Source organism: Trichechus manatus, unplaced genomic scaffold (assembly GCF_000243295.1).
Source record: "Trichechus manatus latirostris isolate Lorelei unplaced genomic scaffold, TriManLat1.0 scaffold00016, whole genome shotgun sequence".
In the NCBI taxonomy this organism is placed as follows: Eukaryota; Metazoa; Chordata; class Mammalia; order Sirenia; family Trichechidae; genus Trichechus; species Trichechus manatus.
In genome coordinates, this window is record NW_004443952.1 from 12,902,786 (window position 1) to 12,920,749 (window position 17,964).

Genomic DNA, 17,964 nt, shown 5'->3' on the forward strand with positions numbered 1-17,964 from the left:
GTAATTATGGTCCACTGCAGATGTTAAGGACAAGGGGTTCTGATAAAACCCTATTTTTATTTCATTCAGGTATACAAAATAGTATCCTGGGCCAGGTCTGTGGTAGTTGCCATGAATACAGAAAGGAATAAGATAGTTACTACCTTGGGAGGGAGCAGGGCAGGCTGTGATACCAGGCTATCTATGCTGGGTTAACCCAATTAATTGTTCAAATCCAGGAAAGTCCTAAAAAGAGATACCATTTGAGCTATGCTGAGGAGGATCTGGAAAATTGACAAGAAAAGATGGTGGAAGGGTATTCCAGGTAAGGAAGGTACAGAGACCTGAACTGTTGGTCTGGAATGGACATAAACATGGGGGATCATAGGAAGGCCTCATAGTACATGAGGTGGAGAAAGCATACTGGGGCCACATCATGGAGGGACTTTATGCTTTAGCCAATGGTGGTGGTGAGGGGGGGACTCTTCCACCTTCTCTTCTTTTCCTATATTCAACAACCCACAGTTAAATTCAGCTCTCAGAGAAGCAGGCTGACAGTAGAGAAGAGGAGAGCCACTGGTCACATGACTCCTCTTTCAAGAGACCTGGCAGACTGTCCTGCTTTTTAACATTTAATCTGCAAATGCTTATTTCATACCATCCTGTCAACACAATTCTACCTGTCCATCAATCAATCTACGTATCTATACTAAATTTAACCTTTACTAAATTCCTACTATCTGAAGGCCCTCTGTTACATATTGAGAAGAGATATTAAACCAAATAAGACAAGTAGGCTTTGTGTGTGTCAAGTATATACTATTTTTTTTGCAATAGTTCTGTAAGCCTATTATAGATGATAAAACTAAGACTTTAAAAGGTTGAGTAATTTGCCCAAGATCATGCAGGTAGTAAGTGGTTGATCCTAGAATCAAACCCTGGAAGATTTCTGAACCTCAGTTTCCTAACCTGTTTTGTGAGGAGACCAAATACATCATAGAATAGATGAAGATTAAATGAGATAGAATAAGTAAGTCCCCAGCATAGTGCCTTACACCTAGTTATTGTTGTTATTTTTATTGCTTTTCACAATTAGTGGATGACAGAGCTGAGAATGGGGCTGAAGCCTATTTAAGCTCCTCCCCCCCGCCCCCCAGTTTTGTGTTCTTTCCTCAACCCCACACTACCTCCCTGCAAAATGATACAGCATATTTTGGTTTAGCCTCTCAATATAAAAACTGAAGGCAGAAATAGACCAGAGAATGAAGTGGCATTAAAATGATGCTGGTAAGAGTGATTAACAAAGCAGATGACTAGTCTGAAGTACGTGCCAACCCTCCATTCCTCAGGATTCACTAAGCTTTCTCCTTGGATCAAGTCCAATTCCAGTGAACCATCATCTGAGGATGGTCAGACTTTAGCTCCTGATGGCCTGACTTCAGATGACAGCAGCTTAATGCTCTTTCCATCTATAGCAGTGACCACAGCCAAAAAGCTTTTGAGCCTGCCAGAGTTAAGATTTATATCCCAGTTTCAATGCTTGTGTACTCTGTGATCAAGGTCTCGTTACTTCTTTGAGTTTCAATTTCCTCCACTGTAAAATGAGAAGAATAATGCCACGTCATAGGGTAAGATTATATGAAAATAAGAATTATATACAGCCCTCAGCATCATATCTAACTTAATAGAAAGCTTTCAAAGAGTGGTAGCATTTAAGAAAGTTTCACTTCTTTTTTAAGAAGGTTTTGGGTGAGCGTTGATGACAGTCCATGCGCTAAATACACTTTTCTTAAGTGCTTCTTTGGAAGAGAGAGTCATTTCTTCCAGTTTGGCTCTTTCTGTGACATTACATGGAGAAATGTACAAGAAGCCAGAGGGAAGCTCGAAATTCATTCTAAACAAATTTCATTCTAAGCAAACTCACTGTGTGGAAGCCTGCACTTACGCAAAGATAAGTCAGAAAGCCATTACTCCCTTCATAAAGGACTTGGAAAGAGTATATGTAATCTGCCCTAAAGTAGTTTGGAAATGTAAATGTAAAAAAAAAAACAAAAAACTTCTATTAGGGTGTTGGATGATTATTTAACATTTATTTTCCAGTTTTATCATATTGCTTTTTCCTAAACAATAAGACAAAAATAATTAAATAAAAATTCTAAAAGTAATTAGATATTAAAAAACCTTTTTTTCCCTCCTAGCTTTCTAGGAGCTTTTCTAGGAACACATAATTGTTTCAAGTGCAACATGTGTTTGCTCCATTTCCTTTCTTCTTTTTTACATTCGATTTTTAATGTCCATTATCATATTTTCATCTTAACTCCATTATTCTTTATTCTATTTCTGTTGTCTCTTTTTGTAGTTTTAGATTATGTCTTTTTGAGGCCAAAACAGTGAGTTCATTTGGTCAGTTAGCCAAATAACTGTTAATTCAATTATAGGGGAAAAGAAATCCAAAACCACGAAACAAAACATAAAGACCCACCACCACCACCAACCACAACCAGCAAATCCTATATCCAGAATTTGTCTTAGGCACCAAGTAGACCAACTTGAAAGAGCTGACTGAGTCATTTAGTTTTTGTTAGCAGTGTTGGTAGAGCCATTCTTCTTTCATTCATAAAGTCAACTAAACAAATCCTTCCATTTATTTATTTCCCTCTAATGTGTAGAGATGTGTCCTTTCATGGTATTTCTCTGTTCCTGGAGCTGTTTTCTCTTTAAGATAATGAAGAAATGATTTCTAGTCCTAACTTCATTTCTTATGCTCAAGTCATATAGTAGGTCTGTGACTCCATATCCTCATCTCTAAAATGGGAAACTACTTACTATGAGGATAAAATTAGGTAAGAGATATATAATAAGGGCAACATGATGTACACATGCAGATGATTATTATCCCTGTTGAAATCCTAGTGCAAAACTATTTTTTTCCAAAGATGTAGTATTTTCCTTAAATAGTCCATGGTATCATTTGGGACTGAAAAAATAAGTACCAACATCTCTTTATTTTTACATACACAAATTCTTTCTTGAGTGGTAAATTACATCTAATAAACATTAAAAAAAATTCTTGCTTAGCTGAAGTTAAAAGCATAGGTTCTGTTGATTTGTTAAATAATTGTTAGCCTCCAAAATCCTTATTCTTGAATCAATTTGAGGCTACTTCCTCCATTGTTACAGGTTTAGAATCTAATCTCCCAAAATTAAAAGATATGGGACATCAGGTGCCATATCTGTTGTTTTTATGAATCTGTATAAAAGAATATCAGTTTGACCTGATTTAATTCATCCCAATTCAGCAAACATTGATGAGCATTTAGTGGGTGCCAGGAACCAGGGCAGGGGCTGGAGAATAAGAAGCTGAGCATGGGTTCTGTGCTTATGCAAGTTGGCTTGCTTAAAAATTTTTCTACTAAAATCATGAGGAAATAATAATTTAGCATTTGTGTTATAAGACTTTATAGTTTCTAAAGTGCCTTATATAACTCCTGTTTTCTCTTAATAACAATTACATGAGTTAGGTATTCACTATTTCTCTCTCTTACAGATGAGAACACAGGTTTAACAAGGTTGAAAGTCACTTAAGGGTAGACCCCCAGCTAGTTTGTGGCAGAGCCAATATTCACGCAGAATTTGCCTGCATCTAAATTCTGGTTTTTTTTTTTTTTTTCTTTCTTACAGTACACTGCATCCATCCTAAGAAAAACAAAACATTCATCAAATAAATTATGGCCTATTTCTGTATTTTAATTAGGCACAAATAGCATGTGTTTCTCCTTGCCAAGTTCACTACTACCTATCTGTCTGTTCTCATGACATACTAGAGCTTTGAACTTCTTGGAAGAAAGGAATTGTCTAAATTCAAGGTGTTATTATTATTGCTATTACTATTAGCCAAGACAAATGAAAGTGGTGAATAGAGCATCCCTTGTCTTACTAGAACCCTTTAATTAAGGAAATTGGTTATTTTCATTCCCTGTAGCTATGTAATGATTAATGCAACACAGCACAATGCATTTGGAATCTAAGACATCTGACTGAAACCAAGCAGCAAGTTTACTTCTTGAAAGAGGAATGAATAGTGGCCAGATTGGGGCAAATATCATGCCAGATTTTACAAATTCTAAAGAAGCTATTTATTTACAGTCCAGGGACTGTAAAGTTATCTAGTGGAACTAATTTTGAATACATTTATTTTGCAGTTAGAAAAGTGAAAAAAATTAAAATCATTCTGGTCTCCTAAAGCAAAGAGAAGATACTGCAAGACAGATAATATCTAATGAATACTTTACCGTACAGCATCCCTTATAGCTACACAAAGAGGACATGCGCAGTTCTTAGTACAATACAAATAAAGTAGAATTGCAATATAGAGTTTAAATAACTTACTTTGTCTCTGCTACCAACGTTATTCAAAGTTACAGCTGCTGGTAGGACTATAGGTGTATGTATTCAGTGAACTGACTTCATCCCTTAGAGGAATGGACTGCCACTTAATAGCTGTGTGATCTTGGGCAGTTTACCTAAAGTCTCAGAGCCTTGGTTTCTGCATCTGTAAAATGAGGAAACGATACCCACCTTGTGGGGTATCTGTGTATGAAATGTGTGTTTGAATATAGGGTCTAATGTGAGTAACTAAATAATAAATCATAGTAAAGATGCTGATATTAATGATGGTACTTTGGCATCAAGCTTTCACCGCCTTTCTGAATAGGCCAAGAAGGCATTACTAAACCACTGTCCCTTGGATTCCACCAGCAGGGGCTGCATCTCAGCCACGGCTCTGGCTCACTTCCTAGGAATTTGGCTGTGGCTCATAGTCCCACATCTAATCCTTCCATTTCATTCTAAGGCTCAAGCCTGACCCATGCCAGGCAAGAGGCAGTGAGGCTCTGAGGAAGGAGTCCTGTTGGACTGTTTGTGTTCTGTGGGTATTTGAAGGCCAGCCACCCAGACCTCAGGCTCACAGCATCTTGTGCCTCTTGTTTTCCTGTGACCTTGATGGAGTCTGTGAAACTGTCACCATCTATGGAATTCCAGGGTCATAACCATGGGTATAAGGCAGAGCACACGGGTAGGATGCGAGTCAGAGTCCTGATTACAATCACCTCTGTGCAGCTGACTTTCTGCTCCACACCTCTGGGCTCAGGAGTTTTCCTGAGCTCCAGACAGCATGGTGGAAAGAATCACTGATGTTTCTGAGTCCCTATGGCACTTAGCAACTTCACATCTGAGTTAATGATATCCCACTGTGTCTCCTCCACTATTCAGACTATGGATATCTCCAGGGCAGTGACTGCATCCTGCTTTATTTTGTCCTATTGTCTGACATGTTGCCTGTTGCATTTTAGCCTCTCGATGAAACTGTGGTGTATTGAACTTTGTGACTTTAGTCTTTAGCACTGTATATGACGCTGATGATGCTGAAGATAAAGATGATGGCAATGGAGAAAAAGAGAGAAAAATGACAGAATTAGATGTGGAGACATAGGCAGTCAACTACCCTAAGATACAAGCTATAACTCAGCTGCTAGAGGTTCAGGAGGTGTAGAAGGATTTTACACCAAGTAGCAATCAGAGTAAAAACTGGCTATGCATTCCCTGTTGAGACTTGAATCAGATAAGTAGTTAATTCCCATGGATGTCACAGCAGCATAAAAATTATAATAACCAACATTTATTGAGCACTTACTGTGAACTAGTGTTCTAAGCACCTTGTATCTATTATCTAATTTAAGCCTTCCAACAACCATGTGAAGCAGTCAGTACTATTGTTGCTAGCTTCATTTTACAGACAATAAAATAGAAGTGTAGAGATGTTAAACGATTTGGACAAAATCACGCAGCTCGTAATTGGCAGAGCCAGGATTTGAATCCAGGCACTGTGACCCCTGCACTATCCTCTTAATCATATGATTGCTCTTGGGACATAAGGTAGTAAAGTTACAGGGTCCTAGGAGCAAGATGAGATATAAATGTCTTGCAAAACTTGGCACAACAAACCTGACTTTGGTTGTATTTTTCATTCTTTTGCTAATTAATTACAACCAATAAAAAAATAAATGTTAAGCTAAAGCCCAAAATCTGTGGATCAGAAAACTCAGAGTGGAAAAGGTTGAATACGATCATGGGTAAAGCAGATTGTCAGATGCACAAAATCAGGATGTTTCCTGAACTCAAGGATCCGGGTATAGACAAACATTACCTAGGTGTATTAGAAGACTAAGGCTCTGAGGCTGGATCAGAGAATGACAGTCCATTCCCAGGTATAGTTATTGCCTCTTAAAACTGTACAGGACAAAGTGGAGGCATCAGTAATTCTCAGTGGACTAGCAAACATATAATCCAGAATGCTCTTCCCATCTCAAAATCCTTAAGTTAATCACATTTGCAAAACCTCTTTTGGAATGTAGGGTGAACATCTTTGTGTGTGTGTGTGTGTGTGTGTGTGTGTATGTGTGCATTGTTCTGCTTACCACAATACTTAAGGTTCTTTCCAGCTCTGAATTCTATATCTTTTAAAAATGTTTATTATAACCTCATGCAAAGACAATTGCTTAGTGAAAGTCAGCATACACACCCAAACTTAGTAAAATATCCATGTTAAACATTATTTCTTGGAAAAACAAACACAAAATCCAAAAATTCCTTAATATACTTCAGTCTAAAGTAGGATTATTCATTAGGTACAGGAGAGCAACCTACAATTATGGTAGAGACAATAGACTTCAAAGAGAGTCAGGAGTTGAGTTTGGGAACCAAAATCAGGTTGCATTCTTACTCCTTCCATACTTCTTGTAAGTGTGAAGGCTTCTAAATCAAATTCATAGAGCATCAGTGTTTTTGAGATTCTGGAAAGCAGTCATACCATATACATATTTTAACAGTATAATATTTCCATACAGTTCTGTCCCCTGCAGCAGATTTGCATCAGACCACTGAGTACTTTGGCATATTATTGGGTACTGTATACACAGTAGCATTGAGGGTGTTGGAATCAGTCTGCCAGAACTATAAGTGGCTATGGTTTACCACCTGTTTGATTATTATTCGTCAGTGCTTGGCTCATAGTTACTCCTCAAAAATATCTACTGAGTGAATGAATGAATGCAGTAAGATGAGTCAGGTCAGTATAGTGTCCTGGTAGCCACTCAAGCCAAGATTTAATGAGAAATAGACTTAACAGTTGACACAAATGTTTAGAGACCTGGCCGGTTAATGTGGTTCTCATTCATCTATGACCATGGGAACATAAGCCTATAGAAATGTTTTATGGGCTTAGATCATAGCTCCACAAAATGAGAGGAGAATACTCAGGGCCTTTGTTTGATGTCCCCAGAAACAAGTAATAGCTGGAAATAAGACCGTAAAGGATGATCTTTAAAATTCAATTAAGAAAAAGTAGAAATGTATCTTTATAGGGTATCATGCTGGCTATAGCTCCTTGCTGGTGAAGAGAAACTCACTAGTTTATAACTGAGTAATCCACTACCCACTTTGAATCAGAAATTTTGGTTTAATGTAGGCAAAGGGAAGAAAGAATATTCCATCAGTGGAATCCCAGTTTTCTTCCCCCTGTGGAAGATATTTGATGTTCACTGTGTTGAGCCAACCCCTTATCATGCCTTTATGATTCCATAATAACATGGAATATATTTGTACTCAGAATACGGTTTTTGAATTAGGGATTGTTGCTAAATTCTTGTGTGGTGTTGTGAAGCTTACAGAGCACCAAGGCAGTATTTTCCTAGTGTGTTTAGAGGAAGATTTGGCTTCTCAGATGCTTCCTAACAAAAAGGTTCTGAGGTCAAATAAGTTTTACAACTTAAATGATATAACAGAGTCAGCATTGAATTAAAAATTATTTTTATATATTTTCAGATTAGTGTGAAATATACCTAAGAGTTAGTATTTCTAAAAATCTTGCTCCAGATGAATAGAATCTTATTAAATACTACTGATTACTGAAAATACTTATCAGACTTAATGAGGAAATGAGATGCTTAAATAAGTACAGTTTTACAAAAAGCTTAAGTTTAAAATAAAAAACAATTTTAATGAAATCAGTTTGATAGAAAATGATAAAAAATGAATTAATTTCATGTTTTCTAAATAGAATATAGTAAAGGCAGTAGCTTTCCCCTCAAGTCTCAGTGTTGTCATTATACATGTTGTGCAATATTATAATACAGTGAGGCCTTCAAGACTAGAATGTGCGGGACTGTCTGTCCCCAGACTCTTTAGTTCTTTGAGTCCTTGTGTGAGTTTTTCGTGGACAGGCTTCATCATGTCCCTCTCTGAAGTTATCACCTGTCACTTCTTATTTCACTCTCCATATTGATCTCTATCAGTTTTTTTTTTTCTAATATGATATAGATAGGCTGGCACAGTTTTTAGAACTGCGTTTAGAGTAAGATAAATATATTCTACGAGACATAACTTCGGTAAAGCATATGAACATTAGTTAAATTCATGATGTATAAGGAACATTTCTTTTTACTGTTCTTTTATTTTTGCTTATTCCCTGATTCTGAATAACTTTTGTTTTTGTTTTGTTTCTTAACATACATGACTAAAGCATGGAAATTTTATTTTGTTTATTTGAAAAAAATAACATGTTTTACAATTAAAGACTGTTAATCTAATTCTCAATTAATCATATCTGTAAATCACCTGACAGTTCCAACTAGTTGATCACGAAGGTACTTCCATTCACCTAGTAGCAACATATCATAATTACAATCAAATTAAATGAGAATGAAATAATTATTAAACTTTGTGATTGCAAACACACATTTTATGAAACCAATTAGTGTCATAACACACAGCCATCTCAGTCACACCAGTATGGAGAAGTAGCAACTGACACTTAAAATGTCAAAGTGGGACATCTGTCACTTCCATCCGAGGCCGCTGGTTCATTGGTGCTTCCACAGTGCACCACTTTTGATAATACTCAGGTGCCTCACTGCATTATACCAGACTCTTTCATTTGTTCTAAGGAGCCCTGGTGGCATAGTGGTTAAGTGCTCAGCTGCTAACCAAAAGTTCTGCAGTTCAAACCCACCAACCTCTCCAGGGGAGAGAGATGTGGCAGTCTGTTTCCATAAAGATTTACAGCCTTGGAAACCTTATGGGACAGTTCTACTCTGTCCTGTAGGGTTGCTATGTGAGTCAGAATTGACTTGAGGGCAATGAGTTTGATTTTGGTTTTACATTTGTTCACATCTACACCAAGAGAAGTCATGTGCAAATCTCTGAAATTACATTTTGCCTGGAAACTAGCTTCCTTTTAGGTGCCCCCAGTATTGCTCATAAGTAATAGAGAGAGAGTAAAGTAAAGTAAAGGCTCTATGTATTGAACTGTCACAGAAACAATCTAGTCTGCTAGGCTAGAAATAACAAAACAGAACAACAAAAACAAACAAAAATAATAACACACATGAGGGACATGCTTCATAGTTCAACCATGTTTATGAGACTAATGGGCACACCAGCCCAAAAGTGAAGATAAGAAGGCAGGAAGGGACAGGAAAACTGGACAAATGGAAACAGAGAACCTGGGGTAGAGAAGGGGAGAGTGTTGACACATTGCAGGGTTGGCAACCAATGTTACAAAACAATTTGTGTATTAACTGTTTAATGGTAAACTAATTTGCTCTGTAAACTTTCACCTAAATCACCAAAAAGATTTAAAAAAAAAAAAGTTTCTGGTAGCCCCAGGTGTTCCTTGGCTTATAGCGACAGCAGTCTCTTCCTCTGTCCTCACATGGCCATCTTCTTTCCGTGTCTCTTCTCTTTTATAAGACACCACTCATATTGGATTAGGATCCATCCTCCTTCAGTATGACTTCATGTAAACTGATAACATCTTCAAGACCTCATTCCCAAACAAGGCCACATTCACAGGTACTGGGGGCTAGGACTTAAACATATCTTTTTCAGGGACACAAGTCAATCTATAACAGTGATCATGGACAAGTGCCTTGTTCCCTCTGTATCTCATTTTCCTCCTCTAAAAATGAGGCATTTGAATGAGATGCTCTAAAATCTATTCCAGCTCTGGAACTAGTTGTCTCACTTCAACTCGGTGGGTTACAACGAAATCCTGCTTTGCTAAGGGAATTGAGTGAGGGCCTACTTTGGATAATTTATTCATGATAATTTATTGTGGGAAGGAGTGCTGGGCCTATCACCTTTTTGTTCTTCCTTAGGCCTGGGGCTACTCCTACTAGTTTAGTGCTGCCCTCAGCTGTTTGCGTTTTGCAAGTAAGGAATTAACTCAGAAGCTTTTTTGAATTCTCTTCCTTCTTCCTGGTGGTGCAGTGTGAAGAGCTTGACTGCTAACCAAAAGGCACTTCGAATCTACCATCCCCTCCTTGGAAACCTTATGGGACAGTTCTACTGTGTCCTGTAGGGTCACTATGAGTTGGAATCGACTTGATGGCAACGGGTTTGGTTTTTTTGGTTTTCCTCATAAGTAATATGTTATTTTATGCACAGATCGACCTATATTGTCTGGCTCTAAGCTTCTTGGAATGGGTGCGTCCTGGAGCTAACTCTTTTGACAGTGAATTAATAACTGTTGAAGCTGGGTGATGAGCACTTGGGGTTCATTTATATTACTCTTTCTTATTTTGCGTGTGTTTGAAATTTTCAGTAATAAAAAAAAAAGAACACTTCTGTGGGGCTAAAAACAATTATGAAAGTTTGGAACCAGAAAAATATTTGCAGCATGTATGGTAGCACAAGGAGTAATATTTCTAATATACAAAGAACTACTAACCAACGAGTGAAAGAAAAGCTTAATAAAAATACAGAAAGAAATAGCCAAGGATATGGACAGAGAATTTACAAATGAAGAAATACGAATAGCCAATTTGTATTGGAAATACAAGTAGCCCATACAAATACAGTATAATAAATATATACAGGCTAGGTGTTTTTATTTGTTTTGTTTATTGCTGTATCTCCATTACCTAGAACAAGGGCCTGGCACATAGTAGATTCTCAATATTTATTGAATGAATAAATGAATGTGTGTTTCCAACACTTGGTGTTCTACAGCATATCTCACATTTTTTTCCTCTATGATTTTTCTTTTGTTTAAAATAGGTTCTCATAGTGGGTTTTTGCATATAAATCCTTCATTTCTTCATTGAAAGTAAAGACTCACCTTTTAGAGGTGGGGGGTTTATGTTTGGCTGGTATGCTAATCATCATTGTCATTGGCAATGAAATGACAGCAATGAAAATATGGTTAGTTCTTGTTATTCGTGGTAATTATGTTCGACAAAGTCACCATGAACATTGAATTAGCAAATACTGAACCATTGCTCCTAGGGGAAATACAGAATTACATTCCTTCGGGTCTCTAGTCACATTTTCATCAACTGATCAGTACATAACATTGCTTTATGTGTGTTTCTGTTTAAAGACACTGTCTTAGTTGCCTAGTGCTGCTCTAACAGAAATACCACAAGTGGATGGCTTTAACAAACAGAAATTTATTCTCTCACAGTCTGTATACCATACCATCCCCATTGCCGTTGAGCCGATTCTGAGTAGGACAGAGTAGAACTGCCTCATAGGGTTTCCAGGGAGTGGCTGGTGGATTTGAACTGCCAACCTTTTGGTAGCAGCCGATCTCTTAACCACTGTGTCACCAGTGCTCCACTTCTCACAGTCTAGAAGGGTAGAAGTCCAAATTCAGGGCTGCAGCTCCCGCGGAAGGCTTTCCCTGTCTGTCGGTTTTGGGGGAAAGTCCTTGTCATCAATCTCCCTCTGGTCTAGGAGCTTCTCAGTGCAGGGACCCCAGGTCCAGAAGACGTGCTGTGCTCCCAATGCTTCTTTCTTGGTGATATGAGATCCCCCTCCTCTCTGCTCGAGTCTTTCTTTTATATCTTAGAAGAGATTGAGTCAAGATACAGCCTAATCCTATAGATTGTGTCCTGCCTCATTAACATAACTGCCTCTAATTCTGCTTTATTTAGCATTATAGAGGTTAGGATTTACAACACATAGGATAATCACACCAGATCACAAAATGGTGGACAACCACACAATACTGGGAATCATGGCCTAGCCAAGCTGACACACATTTTTGGGGGACACAATTCAATTCATAACAGATACCTTATTTAATATATTTGGAGTCCCTGGGTGATGTAAACAGTTAAATGTCCAACTACTGTCTGAAAGTTTAGTGGTTTGAACTCAACGAGAGGTGTGTCGGAAGACAGGCCTGGTGATGTGCTTCTGAAAGGTCACAGCCATGAAAACCCTACGGAGCAGTTGTACACTGCACACATGGGGTTGCTATGAGTCAGAATTGACTTGATGGCAACTAACAACAACGAAATTCAGTAAATATTGCTGAGTCATTAACATTCAACTCACAGCCAACAAACAGCACTGTAACTCACACCTCAACAAAGCTTAACACGTGCATTTTCTCTGGAAGGTACGTCACGGCCTTGTCGTGCTTATGAACAAGAGATAGCTCTTCAGCACTATGCTTAGGGACCATTGTAAACAGTGAAATCACCAACAAGAAGCACAACAATGTGAAAAACATGGTGCTAAATAGACTCTGAAAAGGATACCTCTTTACAGTACAAGAGCTGAAACAAGAAGGCAGAGTGTCACTTTGTTTGACCTCAGCTGGTAACGAGTGCATCAGGCAACTCAAATTTCTTGCCACTCTGCATATGTCAGCAAATGACTGCGAAAATGCCTTGAGAATTGATTTTGAGGTTACAAACGAATTTTAACAAATAGGGAAATTTGCAAATACAGAACCCAAGAATAAGAATCGACTGTAATTGAAGGAAGCCATGTTTCCTTCATCATTGATAATTTATCATCATAGCTGAGGATGGCTCAGATCTGATGCACTATGGGGCAAACCTGACAACACTGAGCAATGGGGAGGGGGAAGGAGCCAGAGTTGGGCAAAGACCCACTCTCTAGGGCTGAAGGTAGACCCAGGTGCATGACTGGCTTTAGAGAGGTCATGACTGGAAGAACATCTCCACGGTCCAGCATCCCAGGGCTCTTTCTGGAAGTGATTGGTACTAGAGCATCCCATCAGGATCATCCAGAGTCAGGGAATCCAGGCCGAGACCACTACTTTTGAGGGAGGCTGGGGAGCAACAAAGGTTGGAAGAAATGGAATGGGATACAGTCCTGTGGAAATGGCCTGGATAATGTCGTACAGGGTCCTACTGTCTCACCAGATGGAGTGAGACCTAGGGTTGGGCAAATCTAACACCACCAGGTCAATCTGATCAAAGAAGGAGGGCAGGAAACAAAAGCACAACCCTAAGGGTGGACTAATCTAGATTGGTACATACTGAAAGTTAGAATATGGGGCTACACAAGTGATACGGAATTATGGAATTGGGACTTGGTTATAATTTCATGAGAACCCCAAAATGGAAGCATGACCTCATTCCAAGTCACAGCAGACTGTAGTAAAGTGATGAAGGATGATAGGGAAGGTTAGCAGATGTATCGACCCAGTTCCTGCCTCAGCTGGTATTATCTTAGGCACTGGTGTAGGTCTACTCTTCAGGAGGAGAACATTTTTGGGAGGTACTGGGGCAATCAGTAACAGGGGCTGACATCATTTATTTTCTGTCATTTATAATGAGATTGGTTTGTACTACTCATCTATTGCTCTATTTACTTTCAGCATATCTAGTTCTTGTTTACTTCTAACCACCTAATACATCCATTGGAAGACAGGCAAAGGAAGAAATTATGATGCATTTTAAAATATATAGGACAGATAATTTTCGTACAAGCTACACATAGCCTAAAAGTCTTATCTTTTCATCTCAGGCTTTTGTATCCTTTCAAAGTAAGGATAATATTTCTTCTTACATTTGTGTCCCTGAGCAACATTATAGACTATTTATCATCAACAATAAAATATGGTAATCAAAAAGATGTGTGTTTGGGATGACTGGAAATATTGCTTAATTTCATGGCATTCTTAAAACCATGTTTTGATTTTATTTTGTTTTCTGGATGCCTTTTTTTCCTTTTGTGGGATCGGCTGAGTCTTTTTGACTTTTTCCCTGGTATGGAATTAGCTATGTCTTGGACAAAGGCCCTAAAGTGCAGTTCAGTGTGATTTAACAGAGCTTCTGGTAATGACTTTAAATGAATACTACCCACAGTGTGGATGTTGAAATTGGGACTGCCGGCAAAGCAGATAAGTTAATTTTCAGGATGCTCTAGGGGAGCTGCAAAGAGTTCCTCTTATTGTTGATGGCATATCCCATTCAGAGCTTCAGCCTCTGGAAATGCTTTGATTCAGTGGCAAGTTCAGGCTTTCAAACACCCCCAGTCGGCCTTTGTAGGCAACTGCTAGGCCTATGCACGCAGAGGGCTCATTCTTCCATGAAGGGCCAGACAGCCTGCTGATGGGCCAAACCAGTTCATACTGATGTCGCTCGTGGGAGGGAGAAGAAAACAAGCAAGCCTGGATCGGCATGGCCTATAAAGGCACCATTTACCCATTTCCAGCTCAACCTCCTCTTCCTCAAGTGCATGCCACCTTCAGGGTGCCTCTTGTTTAATGGTCTTTGAGCCGCAATTCTTACAAGGCCTAAATACCTCTGACATTCCTCAAAAATAAATTCCTGAATATACAACAGAGGCTGTTACAAGGTACCGTCCCCAGTGTCCCTTAGGGAAAATGCTTTGTGGAGAAAATAATGTCATCACATGCCCCTCCACATACCCACATTTCCCTTTCATCTCATAGTGTTTACCTGTGGCTTATTGGTACCAAGGCAAACTGGGTATTGAACATTCTACTTTGAAATGGGTCTGATTCTCCAACAGGCATTCTTTGAAGTCAGATCCATTATGCATTGTTTGCTGCCCCTTCCAACATACCCGCATGTATTTCAAAGACCAAGGATCTTCTTTACTCATTTCAAAAGAACTGTAGTTTCTTGCCGTATTGGCTACCCTTTGGTATTTTTAAAATGAGAAAAATAATATCTCTGGAGTCCATTTTGTCCACTTACAAATTATTTTCACAACAGATGTTAAGGGCAATTTTACATTCTCTCTATCCCATTACTATCTTCCAAAACACAATTATATGTCAATTGAATGACTCAGAACTTCTTCTGCCCAAGTAATAAATCATAAGTGTAATGGGTAAAAAGAATTTGTCATTGTTCAGTGTGTATACAGAGTTATGTGGCATATAACCTCAAATTTCTTTCAGATCATATATAAATACATAATAAAATAATAATACTCATTAGTCAACACCAACTATGAGTTCCAGATGTTTGAACATCAAAGTATTTAGAGGCCTATAGGAGCCGCCTTGAGACAGGAATGGTACTGGAAGAAAGCAGGCTACGAAAACCTCCCAAATTCTCTGAAACAAAAGCTATTCTTGTTTATCCATAAACTATGAATGACTTTGTAAGGGCTGACTCATTGGCCGGTGCATGTGTCTGCAAATCCAGTTTCACAAGAGAATGAAAGCTGACTGGACTAACAGGAATTCTACAACAGATCATGTTTCCCAGCTTACATCTAAAGCAAGTCAGTTTGTCTGGGTTTTCAGCCACGGCTCTTGTCAAGGCACAGCGGGGCTTGCTGCTCCAGCTTCGAGCCCTGCCACTGCTCTGAGGCCACTCAGATCACCTGGCAGTGCTGCCTGCTCCAAGAGGGTCGACTGTCTTGTCTCCAAAGAAGCCTTTGGAGCCCTGGTGCTCTCAGGTTAGTCCTCTGCAAAGGGGACTTGACAGCCCCCTCAAATGGTGGGATTGAAGTGGCAACAGGCAGCTCCTTTGCCTGAAGCCCCTTGCCACAAGCAGCTCCAATTCCCAAGTCTTTTCTCTGGATGCTGGCATTGTATCCACAGCGAGGCAAAGGAGAAACTCCTGGGAGGACAAGAGCATTGGTTTCTAATCCTGACTGTGCCATGGATTCATTGCCTAACCTTAGACAAATGAGCTGACTTCTCTCTTACGTTCTCTTATCCATGAAATTAGGTGTCATACAGAATTATCTTTTAGCTTCTGTCCAGCTCTGATGAACTATGATTTGTATATACAAAAGGTGATGTATTAGGTCGTAGTGACCAAGTTGCTAATGAGTGGCTTAATTAGTCATGACTTAATGTCAGATATCACCACTGATGCAGACCTTCCAAGACTTCAGATATTTATTTCTCTCTTGCACAGAGGTGGGGGGTAGGGAGGGTGGGGAGAATACAATGGCTATTTTCTAAGGATTTAGGTATGAAAAGGTAAAGCCCAGACCACTTGTTGGCAACGTGAAAAAGCAAACAAACAAACAAAAAACCCTATTATCCTTTTCTGCCTCAGATCTTCCTCTTACAGGAAGGAGGAAAAAAATGAAAGCGCTTATTAAATGCAGTGATTCAAACTCTCCAGTGACTGACAGTGTATGAATGTCAAGAATTTTGAACATGAGTTATCCATCCTGATTTTTCTACTCAAAATGCTTTTTTTTGTTAGTTTCTTCAACTATGGAGAAACGCTGTAAGAAGAAAGTGTTTCCTTTTTGAAATGTTGAATGAGGAGATGAGTACTTGCATCTGAGCTCTGTGGGATCAAAAATAAATGGGATCTTCCTAATGGGAGTCATCTTAAGTGGGAATAACCACACTTCTTTTATTCACTTTCTCAGAGGGAATTTGTTTTTATCGGAACACTTGTCAGAGTGAAGAATCCTGGATTTCCTCAGATAACGAAGTTTGATAAATACAAGGTGGCAACAATGTTCACTTATCAGTTTTCATTAGTAAATAAATGACTGCAAACTTCCACAGTTGACATGGAATAGAGTCAACATGGCGTAGAGATAACTTAAACCTTGAAGCTCCAATGTTGCACAGTTAACAATAAATCCATTATTACTTGATGTGTTTTCTCAAACAAAAAACACATGTGATTGGGGATTTAAAAACTGAACAGACATTGGCAAATGTTTTCCAAATATAATACACCGTCCTGACAGCTAATGCATCAGTAATGTTTACTTCAGCAAATGTTTCCAATTTAGAGAAGGAAAAAAATGAGTGTCTAATAATAATCTTGTGCATTGGAACACGTGTATGGTGCTTTACAGTTTACAAAGCACTTAAGTATATACAGCCACTCAACTGATCCTTGAAACAACCCTGGGAGGTAGATGGGACATATGTTATATAATCAACCAATAATTTGTAGTTCCCAAACTTGCCATACTATTTTGTGTCTCTGTGATTTCACGCATGCTTTTCCTGAGTCCTGGAATGCCCTCTTCCCCCTCCCCTGCCCCATTTTTCATCTTGCTAATTCCCAATCAGCTTTAAAAATCAACACAACTGCTGCCTCCTTTTAAATCCTCTGGAAGCCTCCAGACTGGTTTAGATGTCTCCGTTCTGTGCTTCTTCCATAGCCTATGTAGTGTAGCAATGATTACACTTTACTTCCATCATCTGTTTTTCTGTCTATCCTACTAGACTGTGTGCCAACTTGATTGCAGAAATCCTGTCTTATTTATCTGGCACCTGTAGCATCTAGAACTGTCTCTATCACATAGTTGCTGTTGTTGGTGGTGGTGGTTGCTGTTGAATTAGCTCTGACTTATGGGGACCCCATGTACAACGGAATGAAACATTGCCTGGTTCTGTGCCATCTTCACGATTGTTTATATGCTTGAGTCCATTGTTGTAGCCACTGTGACTTTTGAGTGCCTTCCAACCTAGGGGGCTCATCTTTCAGCACTATATTGGACAATATTCTATTGTGGTACATAGGGTTTTCATTGGCTCATTTTCAAAAGTAGTTCACCAGGCCTTTCTTCCTAGTCTGTCTTTATCTGGAAGCTCCACTAAAACCTGTCCACCATGAGTAAACCTGCTAGTATTTGAAATGCGGGTATATAGGTTCCAGCGTCATAGCAACATGCCAGCCACCACAGTATGACAAACTGACA